The following is a 17,217-nucleotide window of genomic DNA, read 5'->3' on the forward strand; positions in this document are numbered from 1 at the left end:
TGGCACTAATCCCCCAGCACTGACCCCTCTGGCACTGACTCCCCCAGCACTGATCCCCCAGCACTGACCCCTCTGGCACTGACTCCCCCAGCACTGACCCATCTGGCACTAATCCCCCAGCACTGACCCCTCTGGCACTAATCCCCCAGCACTGACCCATCTGGCACTGACTCCCCCAGCACTGACCCCTCTGGCACTGAGCCCCCAGCACTGACCCCTCTGGCACTGAGCCCCCAGCACTGATCCCCCAGTACTGACCCCTCTGGCACTGAGCCCCCAGCACTGACCCCTCTGGCACTGACTCCCCCAGCACTGATCCCCCAGTACTGACCCCTCTGGCACTGATCCCCCAGTACTGACCCCTCTGGCACTGACTCCCCCAGCACTGATCCCCCAGTACTGACCCCTCTGGCACAGAGCCCCCAGCACTGACCCCTCTGGCACTGAGCCCCCAGCACTGATCCCCCAGTACTGACCCCTCTGGCACTGACTCCCCCAGCACTGATCCCCCAGTACTGACCCCTCTGGCACTGAGCCCCCAGCACTGACCCCTCTGGCACTGACTCCCCCAGCACTGATCCCCCAGTACTGACCCCTCGGGCACTGATGCCCCAGTACTGACCCCTCTGGCACTGACTCCCCCAGTACTGACCCCTCTGGCACTGATCCCCCAGTACTGACCCCTCTGGCACTGACTCCCCCAGCACTGATCCCCCAGTACTGACCCCTCTGGCACTGAGCCCCCAGCACTGACCCCTCTGGCACTGACTCCCCCAGCACTGATCCCCCAGTACTGACCCCTCTGGCACTGACTCCCCCAGCACTGATCCCCCAGTACTGACCCCTCTGGCACTGAGCGCCCCCAGCACTGACCCCTCTGGCACTGACCCCCCTGCACTGACCCATCTGGCACTGACTCCCCCCAGTACTGATCCCCCATTACTGACTCCTCTGGCACTGAGCCCCCAGCACTAACCCCTCTGGCACTGACTCTCCCAACACTGACCCCCCCCAACACTGACCCCTCTGGCACTGACTCCCCCAGCACTGATCCCCCAGTACTGACCCCTCTGGCACTGAGCGCCCCCAGCACTGACCCCTCTGGCACTAACCCCCCTGCACTGACCCATCTGGCACTGACTCCCCCCAGTACTGATCCCCCATTACTGACCCCTCTGGCACTGAGCCCCCAGCACTAACCCCTCTGGCACTGACTCTCCCAACACTGACCCCCCCAACACTGACCCCTCTGGCATTGACTCCCCCCAGCACTGACCCCTCTGGCACTTACCCCCAGCACTGCTGCCCAGGCTCTTACCTTGTAGAGTCAGACTCCAGGTAGCTGCTGGGGACAGGATAGATACGGCTCTGGGGGCTTCGGTCACACGGCTCTGGGGGCTTCGGTCACACGGCTCTGAGGGCTTCGGTCACACGGCTCTGGGGGCTTCGGTCACACGGCTCTGGGGGCTTCGGTCACACGGCTCTGGGGGCTCCGGTCACACGGCTCTGGGGGCTCCGGTCACACGGCTCTGGGGGCTTCGGTCACACGGCTCTGGGGGCTTCGGTCACACGGCTCTGGGGGCTCCGGTCACACGGCTCTGGGGGCTCCGGTCACTCGGCTGCTGGAGCAGGATTATTTTTAGGCTGTGAGATCAGCTGCTGCCTCCTCTCCAGTTTCCTCTCGGATCTTCTGCTCCAAAATTATGCGGAGAATCTCAAGAGCCGGAGAGGAAACAGGAGCGTCAGCAGCAGCTCTGGGGTCCAGGCTTCTGCTCCTGGTGGGGGATTCTCCATCACATGGGACTTCATATTGGGGTTCACCCTTACATGCTGAGAGCATCCTGATATTAGGGGCTTATTGACATCTGCTGATCTGGGGTTCAGTGACAGGACAAGTGAGAGACTCCATCTATGGTGGTGAAAGGAGACAAGACTAGTCCTGGGGAACTGCTAATCAGGAGGGGCTGCTGACTGGGGGGCTGCTAATCAGGAGGGACTGCTGACTGGGGGGCTGCTAATCAGGAGGGACTGCTGACTGGGGGGCTGCTGACTGGGGGGCTTTATTAGATGAACATTACAGCGCTTCACATTTATGTGAGCCCCTTTGTCCCGTATCTGGCGGTCGGTACCTTCTGATGAAAAGATCAGGGGGTATGCTATATTACAAACAGTGACACAGGAGGTGTGCAGCCAGCGGGGGTATGGAGAAGCTCTGGGGGGCACAGCGATTATTACATCTGCACCGCACAGTGACGCACAGCGCCCCCTGCAGAAATATACAAAGTAATGGCTAAAGTATACTCTCCATTCACACTGACTGTACCAGCAGAATAGTGAGTGCAGCTCTGGGGTATAATACAGGATGTAACTCAGGATCAGTAATGTATGTACACAGTGACTGCACCAGCAGAATAGTGAGTGCAGCTCTGGGGTATAATACAGGATGTAACTCAGGATCAGTAATGTAATGTATGTACACAGTGACTGCACCAGCAGAATAGTGAGTGCAGCTCTGGGGTATAATACAGGATGTAACTCAGGATCAGTAATGTAATGTATGTACACAGTGACTGCACCAGCAGAATAGTGAGTGCAGCTCTGGAGTATAATACAGGATGTAACTCAGGATCAGTAATGTAATGTATGTACACAGTGACTGCACCAGCAGAATAGTGAGTGCAGCTCTGGGGTATAATACATGATGTAACTCAGGATCAGTAATGTAATGTCTGTACACAGTGACTGCACCAGCAGAATAGTGAGTGCTGCTCTGGAGTATAATACAGATGTAACTCAGGATCTGTAATGTAATGTATGTACACAGTGACTGCACCAGCAGAATAGTGAGTGCAGCTCTGGGGTATAATACAGGATGTAACTCAGGATCAGTAATGTAATGTATGTACACAGTGACTGCACCAGCAGAATAGTGAGTGCAGCTCTGGAGTATAATACAGGATGTAACTCAGGATCAGTAATGTATGTACACAGTGACTGCACCAGCAGAATAGTGAGTGCAGCTCTGGGGTATAATACATGATGTAACTCAGGATCAGTAATGTAATGTCTGTACACAGTGACTGCACCAGCAGAATAGTGAGTGCTGCTCTGGAGTATAATACAGATGTAACTCAGGATCTGTAATGTAATGTATGTACACAGTGACTGCACCAGCAGAATAGTGAGTGCAGCTCTGGGGTATAATACAGGATGTAACTCAGGATCAGTAATGTAATGTATGTACACAGTGACTGCACCAGCAGAATAGTGAGTGCAGCTCTGGAGTATAATACAGGATGTAACTCAGGATCAGTAATGTATGTACACAGTGACTGCACCAGCAGAATAGTGAGTGCAGCTCTGGGGTATAATACAGGAGGTAACTCAGGATCAGTAATGTAATGTATGTACACAGTGACTGCACCAGCAGAATAGTGAGTGCAGCTCTGGAGTATAATACAGGAGGTAACTCAGGATCAGTAATGTAATGTATGTACACAGTGACTGCACCAACAGAATAGTGAGTGCAGCTCTGGGGTATAATACAGGATATATAGTGGGGGGCGTAGTGAGGTTGGGAGGGGTGTGAATGGGGGGGGTGAGAGCGGAAAAAAAAAGTAAAAGGACCCTAAAACAAAGGGAAAGTGGCGAATGGATATACCATATACCATGGACCATGGAAATTATGGAAAATGGACCATTTCTGAGCACATAGTGGGGCAAATGGGTGAGGGTTTTGCTTGTGGGCATAAACTTTCGTGCTCATCAGGCCTAGACGTGATAAGGCCATGGACATTTATGGACCTGTGGTGTGGGTGGTGGGAAAAAATAATAAAAAAAATAAATAAATAAAATATATATATATGTGTGTGTTAGGCTGAGTGCAGACGGAGTTTTGAGCCCTGCGGATTTTTCCGTGCAGAATGGAAGAAATCCGCAGGTCAAATGACCTGCATTTTTCCTGCGGATTTCTTCCATTTTTCATGCGTTTTTTGTGCGCTTTTCCATCGCGGTTTTCCCCTGCGGATTTGGTGACAGGGGAGATGGAAAACTGCACAAAAGAAGTAACATGCTGCGGATTTTGTACCGTGGGAAAATCCGCAGCGTCTGCACAGCGTTTTTTTTTTACATTGATTTTAAGGCTACTGTACATCACAATGCAGAAATGCAACGTTTCTGCGCGGTAAAATCCGCTGCGGAACCGCTGCAAATCTGCATCGTGTGCACACAGCCTTAAGCTGGTGTAGGTAATTTTGCCAAAAAAGAATTGGCTAGGTTTATTTAAGGCAGCATGGGCCAAGAATATTGTTTTTGTTTTCCCGTATATAGGTATGGGTGGAAGTGTGAATGGGGAGTGAAAGATTAAAAACTGTTTTTCATTATTTTATGGGAAAGTTTTCTGTTGGAAAGTTCCTGCTGGGGGTCCCCTAAGCTGGAAAGCTTGGGGACTATAACAAGTTGCGGTTTTGCACAAGCTTCTGTATGTCCTAAGTGTATGATTAATGTGTGTATTTTGGTTTATGTGTTTTCTTTTCTGGAATGTTGTGTTGTATTGTTTTTGATATTTTATAATAAAAGAGATACAGGAAGTATAGTGTTCCTGCACAGGTCACGTGGTGGTAGAGGGGGGAGAGGGGGTGGGCAGCCGGCATCTTGTACAGCACAGTGTGCCTGTAGTTATACTCCCTGTGATACAATGTATAGATTTTTCCTCTCATTTATATGTATCTAGTAACACAGAGACATTAACCCTTCCCTCCCCGGCCAACACTTCGCATACAGACACAGCGCACCCCTTGTACTACCGGTGATCCCCCACAGCCATCACCCCATCCTCCCCTAATGATCAGATCCAGACACCAAGAAACACAGCTGTGACCCCAACATCCCATACAAGGATGTGACGACAACCCTCATCCCCCCCCCCCCCCCCGAGCTTCTCCGCTACTCACTGAGGAGACACCGGCACCGGGATGATGAGAGCGAAGTGCAGGGGGAGGGGAGACCACGGGCACGGGAGGGGAGGAGAGCAGACTGCACCGTGCAGCGCAGGATGGCAGCTATACAGAGGCGACCCTCATCATCACACACCAACACACTGCGCTGCTACTGGGACCCCCAACATCTATACATAGCTGACCCTACACTGGTGATAAACCCCAGAGCTGCACTCACTATTCTGCTGGTGCAGTCACTGTGTACACACATTACATTACTGATCCTGAGTTACATCCTGTATTATACTCCAGAGCTGCGCTCACTATTCAGCTGGTGCAGTCACTGTGTACATACATTACATTACTGATCCTGAGTTACATCCTGTATTATACCCCAGAGCTGCACTCACTATTCTGCTGGTGCAGTCACTGTGTACATACATTACATTACTGATCCCGAGTTACCTCCTATATTACACCCCAGAGCTGCACTCACTATTCAGCTGGTGCAGTCACTGTGTACATACATTACATTACTGATCCTGAGTTACATCCTGTATTATACCCCAGAGCTGCACTCACTATTCTGCTGGTGCAGTCACTGTGTACATACATTACATTACTGATCCTGAGTTACATCCTGTATTATACCCCAGAGCTGCACTCACTATTCTGCTGGTGCAGTCACTGTGTACATACATTACATTACTGATCCCGAGTTACCTCCTATATTACACCCCAGAGCTGCACTCACTATTCAGCTGGTGCAGTCACTGTGTACATACATTACATTACTGATCCTGAGTTACATCCTGTATTATACCCCAGAGCTGCACTCACTATTCTGCTGGTGCAGTCTCTGTGCACATACATTACATTACTGATCCTGAGTTACCTCCTGTATTATACCCCAGAGCTGCACTCACTATTCTGCTGGTGCAGTCACTGTGTACATACATTACATTACTGATCCTGAGTTACATCCTGTATTATACTCCAGAGCTGCACTCACTATTCTGCTGGTGCAGTCACTGTGTACATACATTACATTACTGATCCTGAGTTACATCCTGTATTATACTCCAGAGCTGCACTCACTATTCTGCTGGTGCAGTCACTGTGTACATACATTACATTACTGATCCTGAGTTACATCCTGTATTATACTCCAGAGCTGCACTCACTATTCTGCTGGTGCAGTCACTGTGTACATACATTACTGATCCTGAGTTACATCCTGTATTATACTCCAGAGCTGAACTCACTATTCTGCTGGTGCAGTCACTGTGTACATACATTACATTACTGATCCTGAGTTACATCCTGTAATATACTCCAGAGCTGCACTCACTATTCTGCTGGTGCAGTCACTGTGTATATACATTACATTACTGATCCTGAGTTACATCCTGTATTATACCCCAGAGCTGCACTCACTATTCTGCTGGTGCAGTCACTGTGTACATACATTACATTACTGATCCCGAGTTACATCCTGTATTATACCCCAGAGCTGCACTCACTATTCTGCTGGTGCAGTCACTGTGTACATACATTACATTACTGATCCCGAGTTACCTCCTGTATTATACTCCAGAGCTGCACTTACTATTCTGCTGGTGCAGTCACTGTGTACATACATTACATTACTGATCCTGAGTTACCTCCTGTATTATACTCCAGAGCTGCACTCACTATTCTGCTGGTGCAGTCACTGTGTACATACATTATATTACTGATCCTGAGTTACATCCTGTATTATACCCCAGAGCTGCACTTACTATTCTGCTGGTGCAGTCACTGTGTACATACATTACAGATCCTGAGTTACCTCCTGTATTACACTCCAGAGCTGCACTCACTATTCTGCTGGTGCAGTCACTGTGTACATACATTACATTACTGATCCTGAGTTACCTCCTGTATTATACTCCAGAGCTGCACTCACTATTCTGCTGGTGCAGTCACTGTGTACATACATTACAGATCCTGAGTTACCTCCTGTATTATACCCCAGAGCTGCACTCACTATTCTGCTGGTGCAGTCACTGTGTACATACATTACATTTCTGATCCTAAGTTACATCCTGTATTATACTCCAGAGCTGCACTTACTATTCTGCTGGTGCAGTCACTGTGTACATACATTACATTACAGATCCTGAGTTACCTCCTGTATTATACTCCAGAGCTGCACTCACTATTCTGCTGGTGCAGTCACTGTGTACATACATTACATTACTGATCCTGAGTTACCTCCTGTATTATACTCCAGAGCTGCACTCACTATTCTGCTGGTGCAGTCACTGTGTACATACATTACATTACAGATCCTGAGTTACATCCTGTATTATACTCCAGAGCTGCACTCACTATTCTGCTGGTGCAGTCACTGTGTACATACATTACATTACTGATCCTGAGTTACCTCCTGTATTATACTCCAGAGCTGCACTCACTATTCTGCTGGTGCAGTCACTGTGTACATACATTATATTACTGATCCTGAGTTACATCCTGTATTATACCCCAGAGCTGCACTTACTATTCTGCTGGTGCAGTCACTGTGTACATACATTACAGATCCTGAGTTACCTCCTGTATTACACTCCAGAGCTGCACTCACTATTCTGCTGGTGCAGTCACTGTGTACATACATTACATTACTGATCCTGAGTTACCTCCTGTATTATACTCCAGAGCTGCACTCACTATTCTGCTGGTGCACTCACTGTGTACATACATTACATTACTGATCCTGAGTTACCTCCTGTATTATACTCCAGAGCTGCACTCACTATTCTGCTGGTGCAGTCACTGTGTACATACATTACATTACTGATCCTGAGTTACCTCCTGTATTATACTCCAGAGCTGCACTCACTATTCTGCTGGTGCAGTCACTGTGTGCATACATTACATTACTGATCCTGAGTTACATCCTGTATTATACTCCAGAGCTGCACTCACTATTCTGCTGGTGCAGTCACTGTGTACATACATTACTGATCCTGAGTTACCTCCTGTATTATACCCCAGAGCTGCACTCACTATTCTGCTGGTGCAGTCACTGTGTACATACATTACTGATCCTGAGTTACATCCTGTATTATACTCCAGAGCTGCACTCACTATTCTGCTGGTGCAGTCACTGTGTACATACATTACTGATCCTGAGTTACATCCTGTATTATACTCCAGAGCTGAACTCACTATTCTGCTGGTGCAGTCACTGTGTACATACATTACATTACTGATCCTGAGTTACATCCTGTAATATACTCCAGAGCTGCACTCACTATTCTGCTGGTGCAGTCACTGTGTATATACATTACATTACTGATCCTGAGTTACATCCTGTATTATACCCCAGAGCTGCACTCACTATTCTGCTGGTGCAGTCACTGTGTACATACATTACATTACTGATCCCGAGTTACATCCTGTATTATACCCCAGAGCTGCACTCACTATTCTGCTGGTGCAGTCACTGTGTACATACATTACATTACTGATCCCGAGTTACCTCCTGTATTATACTCCAGAGCTGCACTTACTATTCTGCTGGTGCAGTCACTGTGTACATACATTACATTACTGATCCTGAGTTACCTCCTGTATTATACTCCAGAGCTGCACTCACTATTCTGCTGGTGCAGTCACTGTGTACATACATTATATTACTGATCCTGAGTTACATCCTGTATTATACCCCAGAGCTGCACTTACTATTCTGCTGGTGCAGTCACTGTGTACATACATTACAGATCCTGAGTTACCTCCTGTATTACACTCCAGAGCTGCACTCACTATTCTGCTGGTGCAGTCACTGTGTACATACATTACATTACTGATCCTGAGTTACCTCCTGTATTATACTCCAGAGCTGCACTCACTATTCTGCTGGTGCAGTCACTGTGTACATACATTACAGATCCTGAGTTACCTCCTGTATTATACCCCAGAGCTGCACTCACTATTCTGCTGGTGCAGTCACTGTGTACATACATTACATTTCTGATCCTAAGTTACATCCTGTATTATACTCCAGAGCTGCACTTACTATTCTGCTGGTGCAGTCACTGTGTACATACATTACATTACAGATCCTGAGTTACCTCCTGTATTATACTCCAGAGCTGCACTCACTATTCTGCTGGTGCAGTCACTGTGTACATACATTACATTACTGATCCTGAGTTACCTCCTGTATTATACTCCAGAGCTGCACTCACTATTCTGCTGGTGCAGTCACTGTGTACATACATTACATTACTGATCCTGAGTTACCTCCTGTATTATACTCCAGAGCTGCACTCACTATTCTGCTGGTGCAGTCACTGTGTACATACATTATATTACTGATCCTGAGTTACATCCTGTATTATACCCCAGAGCTGCACTTACTATTCTGCTGGTGCAGTCACTGTGTACATACATTACAGATCCTGAGTTACCTCCTGTATTACACTCCAGAGCTGCACTCACTATTCTGCTGGTGCAGTCACTGTGTACATACATTACATTACTGATCCTGAGTTACCTCCTGTATTATACTCCAGAGCTGCACTCACTATTCTGCTGGTGCACTCACTGTGTACATACATTACATTACTGATCCTGAGTTACCTCCTGTATTATACTCCAGAGCTGCACTCACTATTCTGCTGGTGCAGTCACTGTGTACATACATTACATTACTGATCCTGAGTTACCTCCTGTATTATACTCCAGAGCTGCACTCACTATTCTGCTGGTGCAGTCACTGTGTGCATACATTACATTACTGATCCTGAGTTACATCCTGTATTATACTCCAGAGCTGCACTCACTATTCTGCTGGTGCAGTCACTGTGTACATACATTACTGATCCTGAGTTACCTCCTGTATTATACCCCAGAGCTGCACTCACTATTCTGCTGGTGCAGTCACTGTGTACATACATTACTGATCCTGAGTTACTTCCTGTATTATACCCCAGAGCTGCACTCACTATTCTGCTGGTGCAGTCACTGTGTACATACATTACTGATCTTGAGTTACATCCTGTATTATACTCCAGAGCTGCACTCACTATTCTCCTGGTGCAGTCACTGTGTACATACATTACATTACTGATCCTGAGTTACCTCCTGTATTATACCCCACAGCTGCACTCACTATTCTGCTGGTGCAGTCACTGTGTACATACATTACATTACTGATCCTGAGTTACATCCTGTATTATACTCCAGAGCTGCACTCACTATTCTGCTGGGGCAGTCACTGTGTACATACATTACTGATCCTGGGTTACCCCCAGGCACCCCTCCATTACAATGTGTCAGTGGGAGCTACAGCGTCCGTGCCGACCAGAACCCAGATGAGTGGAGACGTGTGGCTCCGCCTTCTCTCCCCAGCCACACGGTCTGCCTGATACCGACTAAGCACATGTGAGTGTTACTTTCTGTCTTTTTAATCCCCTTTATGTTATATTTGTATTGTACATATGAAATGTGTCAACTTTATAGCAATTTTTATCTATGTAATCACTGCCCGCATTCTTTTGGGAATAAATGATAAAATCTATTAGCTCTGTCTCCATGCTCTAAGAAACTAACTATGCGCCTTTTTTAGATAATTGCTACTAATTTCAGGGGTTTGCCGCAGACCCTCTTAATTAACTCTTTGATTAAATAAAACGTGGCTGGTGGCAGCGTGGTGTGCGCAGCTGGCGAGGCTAGCTGGCAGTACACAAGGGTCTTATATTGCTGAATGAGTGGTTGAGGCCACAGCATTGATAATTCCCTTACTGCCGTAGTCTAATTGCCCATGCACAACAAGCAGCCCGTCCGGCGACTAATTATCCTAGGTGCAGTTCCCTGACTGACCTGAGGGTAAGGGGGGTGCCAGAGAGCTGCGAGTTCCAAAGTGGAACTGGGAAAGCGGGATATACATAAATCCCCGCAGTTCTTGGAAGGTTGTTAGCAGTGGTGGGGCATCCAAAATACCCCCCTGTGGTAAATTGTTAGAGCGAGATTAGCTTGTTGGGTTTTTGCCACATGGTGCCGGTGGTGGGATAACTAAGATAAGCCCCCACTGTGCCTGTGATAGCCGTGTGCCGGCAGTGCGTCACGTCCCTCCGTCTGCTGATACACCGGTGTCAGTGGTGGGATCGTGACCTAGTGGTGACACAGGGTCCGCTGTCCGTCACAATTTGGTGGCAGCGGCCTGCCCGTTCCTCACAAGGAGCAGTACTGTGCACTGTATATATACGCTACCCAAGAAGAAAAAGCAGTCAAAAATCCATAAAACATAATTTTATTAAATAATGTAAAATATTATATAAGGACATACGGTGTGTGGTAGGGAAAACAGGAATAAAGAGCATAATGGTCAACAAAGGAGACCAGCCACACTGCAAGCATCGCTCCAAGAATAAGCTTATTAAATTGAACAGAATAGCAAACGTCAGACAGGGAAAGAATGGCACATGTTGTTATGGCAAGGAGTTTATTGAAACATCACCATGCAGCCAAAGGATGGTATCCTATAACATGGCACACTACCCTGCCCATCAAAGACACATGACATCCATAACTGATGCTATGTAAAGCATCAGAAACAAGAGCAAAAGTAACTAGTTATACCTGGAAGCAGTGGTGGCAGTGGGGTCGGTCCAGACGCGCGTTTCGGAGCCAAGAGACTCCTTCCTCAGGAGGAAGGAGTCTCTTGGCTCCGAAACGCGCGTCTGGACCGACCCCACTGCCACCACTGCTTCCAGGTATAACTAGTTACTTTTGCTCTTGTTTCTGATGCTTTACATAGCATCAGTTATGGATGTCATGTGTCTTTGATGGGCAGGGTAGTGTGCCATGTTATAGGATACCATCCTTTGGCTGCATGGTGATGTTTCAATACACTCCTTGCCATAACAACATGTGCCATTCTTTCCCTGTCTGACGTTTGCTATTCTGTTCAATTTAATAAGCTTATTCTTGGAGCGATGCTTGCAGTGTGGCTGGTCTCCTTTGTTGACCATTATGCTCTTTATTCCTGTTTTCCCTACCACACACCGTATGTCCTTATATAATATTTTACATTATTTAATAAAATTATGTTTTATGGATTTTTGACTGCTTTTTCTTCTTGGGTAGCTTCTATTGAATGTGCAGTGTCCTCTTTTGGATAGTTCTAATATGTGGATCATGATATATAATATATATTATTGATCACAATGTATGGCCGTTTAGTTTTACACTTTCCGGCCTCCACAGTACTATGTCTTCTCCCTACTCACTGTATATATACGGGAGGAGTGGTACTGTGCAGAGTATATATACAGGAGGAGTGGTACTGTGCAGTGTATATATACAGGAGGAGCGGTACTGTGCAGTATATATATACAGGAGGAGTGGTACTGTGCAGTGTATATATACAGGAGGAGCGGTACTGTGCAGTGTATATATACAGGAGGAGCGGTACTGTGCAGTATATATATACAGGAGGAGTGGTACTGTGCAGTGTATATATACAGGAGGAGCGGTACTGTGCAGTGTATATATACAGGAGGAGTGGTACTGTGCAGTGTATATGTACAGGAGGAGTGGTACTGTGCAGTATATATATACAGGAGGAGTGGTACTGTGCAGTGTATATATACAGGAGGAGTGGTACTGTGCAGTGTATATACACAGGAGGAGCGGTACTGTGCAGTGTATATGTACAGGAGGAGTGGTACTGTGCAGTATATATATACAGGAGGAGTGGTGCTGTGCAGTGTATATATACAGGAGGAGCGGTACTGTGCAGTGTATATACACAGGAGGAGCGGTACTGTGCAGTGTATATGTACAGGAGGAGTGGTACTGTGCAGTATATATATACAGGAGGAGTGGTACTGTGCAGTGTATATATACAGGAGGAGCGGTACTGTGCAGTGTATATATACAGGAGGAGCGGTACTGTGCAGTGTATATACACAGGAGGAGCGGTACTGTGCAGTGTATATGTACAGGAGGAGTGGTACTGTGCAGTATATATATACAGGAGGAGTGGTACTGTGCAGTGTATATATACAGGAGGAGTGGTACTGTGCAGTGTATATACACAGGAGGAGCGGTACTGTGCAGTGTATATATACAGGAGGAGTGGTGCTGTGCAGTGTATATATACAGGAGGAGCGGTACTGTGCAGTGTATATGTACAGGAGGAGCGGTACTGTGCAGTGTATATATACAGGAGGAGTGGTGCTGTGCAGTGTATATACACAGGAGGAGTGGTACTGTGCAGTGTATATATACAGGAGGAGTGGTGCTGTGCAGTGTATATACACAGGAGGAGTGGTACTGTGCAGTGTATATATACAGGAGTGGTACTGTGCAGTGTATATATACAGGAGGAGTGGTGCTGTGCAGTGTATATATACAGGAGGAGCGGTACTGTGCAGTGTATATGTACAGGAGGAGCGGTACTGTGCAGTGTATATATACAGGAGGAGTGGTGCTGTGCAGTGTATATACACAGGAGGAGTGGTACTGTGCAGTGTATATATACAGGAGGAGTGGTGCTGTGCAGTGTATATACACAGGAGGAGTGGTACTGTGCAGTGTATATATACAGGAGTGGTACTGTGCAGTGTATATATACAGGAGGAGTGGTACTGTGCAGTGTATATATACAGGAGGAGTGGTACTGTGCAGTGTATATATACAGGAGGAGTGGTACTGTGCAGTGTATATATACAGGAGGAGCGGTACTGTGCAGTGTATATATACAGGAGGAGTGGTGCTGTGCAGTGTATATACACAGGAGGAGTGGTACTGTGCAGTGTATATATACAGGAGGAGTGGTACTGTGCAGTGTATATATACAGGAGGAGTGGTACTGTGCAGTGTATATATACAGGAGGAGTGGTACTGTGCAGTGTATATATACAGGAGGAGTGGTACTGTGCAGTGTATATATACAGGAGGAGTGGTACTGTGCAGTGTATATATACAGGAGGAGTGGTGCTGTGCAGTGTATATACACAGGAGGAGTGGTACTGTGCAGTGTATATATACAGGAGGAGTGGTACTGTGCAGTGTATATATACAGGAGGAGTGGTACTGTGCAGTGTATATATACAGGAGGAGTGGTGCTGTGCAGTGTATATACACAGGAGGAGTGGTACTGTGCAGTGTATATATACAGGAGGAGTGGTACTGTGCAGTGTATATATATAGGAGGAGTGGTACTGTGCAGTGTATATATACAGGAGGAGTGGTACTGTACAGTGTATATATACAGGAGGAGTGGTGCTGTGCAGTGTATATATACAGGAGGAGTGGTGCTGTGCAGTGTTTGCTCCATACATTTACCCCCTTGTCTGTTCTTGCACTGTTATGACGGTTTTGCCCTCCATACATTTGTTGTTTCCCCCTTTTCCTTCCCCCATGGTCCTGCGTGTGACTCTCGGATTTGCGCTGATGATGGGATGATGCTTGGGTGGCACTGGATCTCATTACTGAGGTCAGGGTCGTGGGAAATAGCAGACACTTCCTGCTCTGCTGTGGGAGAGAGACCCCCAGTGTGGGATATGATAGGGGGGAGTAGAATGATCTTTTCCCATTTCCTGGATTCTGGGTTATCGCCGCCATCTTCCTCGATGTCTTTTTATTAATGACTGTAATTAGCTCCTCTGTGGGTTCTGTATCTGAGCCGGGGTTCCGGGATTGTGGGCCGTTATAGGGTGACCGTCCCCCTCGTCTATCACTGGTTATAGGAGCAGAGACATAATGATGGGGCTCAGGGCTCTCTGACCTCTCGTCTGCAGGTTACAGGTTTTATCTTAAAGGGGTCGTCCACCGAGGTAGGAGGGAGTTCTGGAGAGTGTCCTGGGGCTGGGGATGTACTGTGGGGCAGATCTGCCATTCAGCGCAACCTCTTTACCCCACACAATAATGTTGCAAATAGGAATGAAACATGCGTGCAGTGATAGATACATTGTATCCCCCCATCATTGGCCTCTGCTGTGATGTGGGGTCCGGGGAGTCCTTGGTGGCGACTATGTGACGTCCAGGACTTACACCAATCAGAGCGGGGAAGGAGGATTATTATCTTAAAAAAAATCCTAAGCAATTTGACACTTGCTGAACTCAGTGATTGGCGTATGGCACGGGCTTCCCATAATGCCCTGCAGCAAGCTGATCACATAGTACAGCACAGCCAGTCAGGAGGCACTATCACAGACAGTGTAAAAGATTGGGGCCGCCCAAAGATCATTTTCTTCTGGTGCTGTGTAGGGATAGGCGCTCCAATCACACAGTTTAGGCATAGATTAAGACATCATACAGTTGTGGCGGACTACTTCAGATTATCATAAAAATGGGATCAAAGTTTCTAGTGACATATAGTATAATTTCTGTAGCTGTATAGTCACTCAGTGTGATATATAGGGAGGTGCTGTAGCTGTATAGTCACTCAGTGTGATATATAGAGAAGTGCTGTAGCTGTATAGTCACTCCGTGTGTTATATAGGGAAGTGCTGTAGCTGTATAGTCACTCCGTGTGTTATATAGGGAAGTGCTGTAGCTGTTTAGTCACTCCGTGTGTTATATAGGGAAGTGCTATAGCTGTATAGTCACTCCGTGTGTTATATAGGGAAGTGCTGTAGCTGTATAGTCACTCCGTGTGTTATATAGGGAAGTGCTGTAGCTGTTTAGTCACTTCATGTGACATACAGAGAAGTGCTGTAGCTGTATAGTCACTCCGTGTGATATATAGGGAGGTGCTGTAGCTGTATAGTCACTCCATGTGATATATAGAGAAGTGCTGTAGCTGTATAGTCACTCCGTGTGTTATATAGGGAAGTGCTGTAGTTGTCCAGTTATTCAGTGTGATATATAGGGAAGTGCTGTAGCTGTATAGTCACTCCATGTGTTATATAGGGAGGTGCTGTAGCTGTATAGTCACTCCATGTGATATATAGAGAAGTGCTGTAGCTGTATAGTCACTCAGTGTGATATATAGGGAAGTGCTGTAGCTGTATAGTCACTCAGTGTGATATATAGGGAAGTGCTGTAGCTGTATAGTCACTCCATGTGATATATAGAGAAGTGCTGTAGCTGTATAGTCACTCCGTGTGTTATATAGGGAAGTGCTGTAGCTGTATAGTCACTCCATGTGATATATAGAGAAGTGCTGTAGCTGTATAGTCACTCCGTGTGTTATATAGGGAAGTGCTGTAGCTGTATAGTCACTCCGTGTGTTATATAGGGAAGTGCTGTAGCTGTATAGTCACTCCGTGTGATATATAGGGAAGTGCTGTAGCTGTATAGTCACTCCGTGTGATATATAGGGAAGTGCTGTAGCTGTATAGTCACTCAGTGTGATATATAGGGAAGTGCTGTAGTTGTATAGTCACTCAATGTAATATATATGGAAGTCCTGCAGCTGTAGAGTCACTCAGTGTGATATCTAGGGAAGTGATGTAGCTGTATAGACGCTCCATGTGATATATAGAGAAGTGCTATAGCTGTATAGTCACTCAGTGTGATATATAGGGAGGTGCTGTAGCTGTATAGTCACTCAGTGTGATATACAGGGAGGTGCTGTAGCTGTATTGTCACACAGTGTGATATACAGGGAAGTGCTGTAGCTGTATAGACACTCAGTGTGATATATAGGGAAGTGCTGTAGCTGTATTGTCACACAGTGTGATAAATAGGGAAGTGCTGTAGCTGTATTGTCACACAGTGTGATATATAGGGAGGTGCTGTAACTGTATAGTCACTCGGTGTGATATACAGGTAGGTGCTGTAGCTGTATGGTCACATAGTGTGATATATAGGGAGGTGCTGTAGCTGTATTGTCACTCGGTGTGATATATAGGGAGGTGCTGTAGCTGTATTGTCACTCGGTGTGATATATAGGGAGGTCCTGTAACTGCATAATCACCCAGTGTGATATATAGGGATGCGATATAGCTGCATAGTCACACAGTGTAATATACAGGGAGGTGCTGTAGCTGTATAGTCGGTGTGATATCTATTGAAGGGCTGTAGCTATATAGTTACTCAGTGGGATATATTAGTGATGTGATATAGCTGTATAGTCACTCAGTGTGATATATATTGAAGTGCTGTAGCTGTATAATCACTCAGTGTGATATATAGGGATGTGATATAGCGGTATACTCACCCAGTGTGATATATATTGAAGTGCTGTAGCTGTATAGTCGCTCAGTGTGATGTACAGTTGTGCTAAAAAAAGTTTACATACCCCGGCAGAATTTTTGCTTTCTTGGCCTTTTTTCAG

At 46.6% G+C, this 17,217-nt stretch overlaps 1 protein-coding gene across 6 annotated transcripts in view; it reads right to left on the reverse strand.

Annotated features, from left to right (window-relative positions):
• Positions 1-17,217, reverse strand: part of ABCC9 (ATP binding cassette subfamily C member 9) — a 180,949-nt gene that overhangs the window by 161,300 nt on the left and 2,432 nt on the right. The window contains exons 1-2 of one of the 6 annotated variants that reach the window (XM_073562292.1): positions 4,953-4,978; positions 1,319-1,619 (exon numbers count right to left, since the gene is read on the reverse strand). The exons of 1 other annotated variant lie outside the window; for it this stretch is intronic. The gene's annotated coding sequence lies outside the window, so the exon portion shown is untranslated. Of the gene's footprint in view, positions 1-1,318; positions 1,972-4,952; positions 4,979-17,217 lie in introns of those variants that run through there. 4 more of the 6 variants (XM_073562293.1, XM_073562294.1, XM_073562291.1 and 1 more) reach the window with 4 other exon arrangements.

This window comes from Dendrobates tinctorius, unplaced genomic scaffold (assembly GCF_039654945.1).
Source record: "Dendrobates tinctorius isolate UK_male_01 unplaced genomic scaffold, ASM3965494v1 ptg000344l, whole genome shotgun sequence".
Lineage (NCBI taxonomy): Eukaryota > Metazoa > Chordata > Amphibia > Anura > Dendrobatidae > Dendrobates > Dendrobates tinctorius.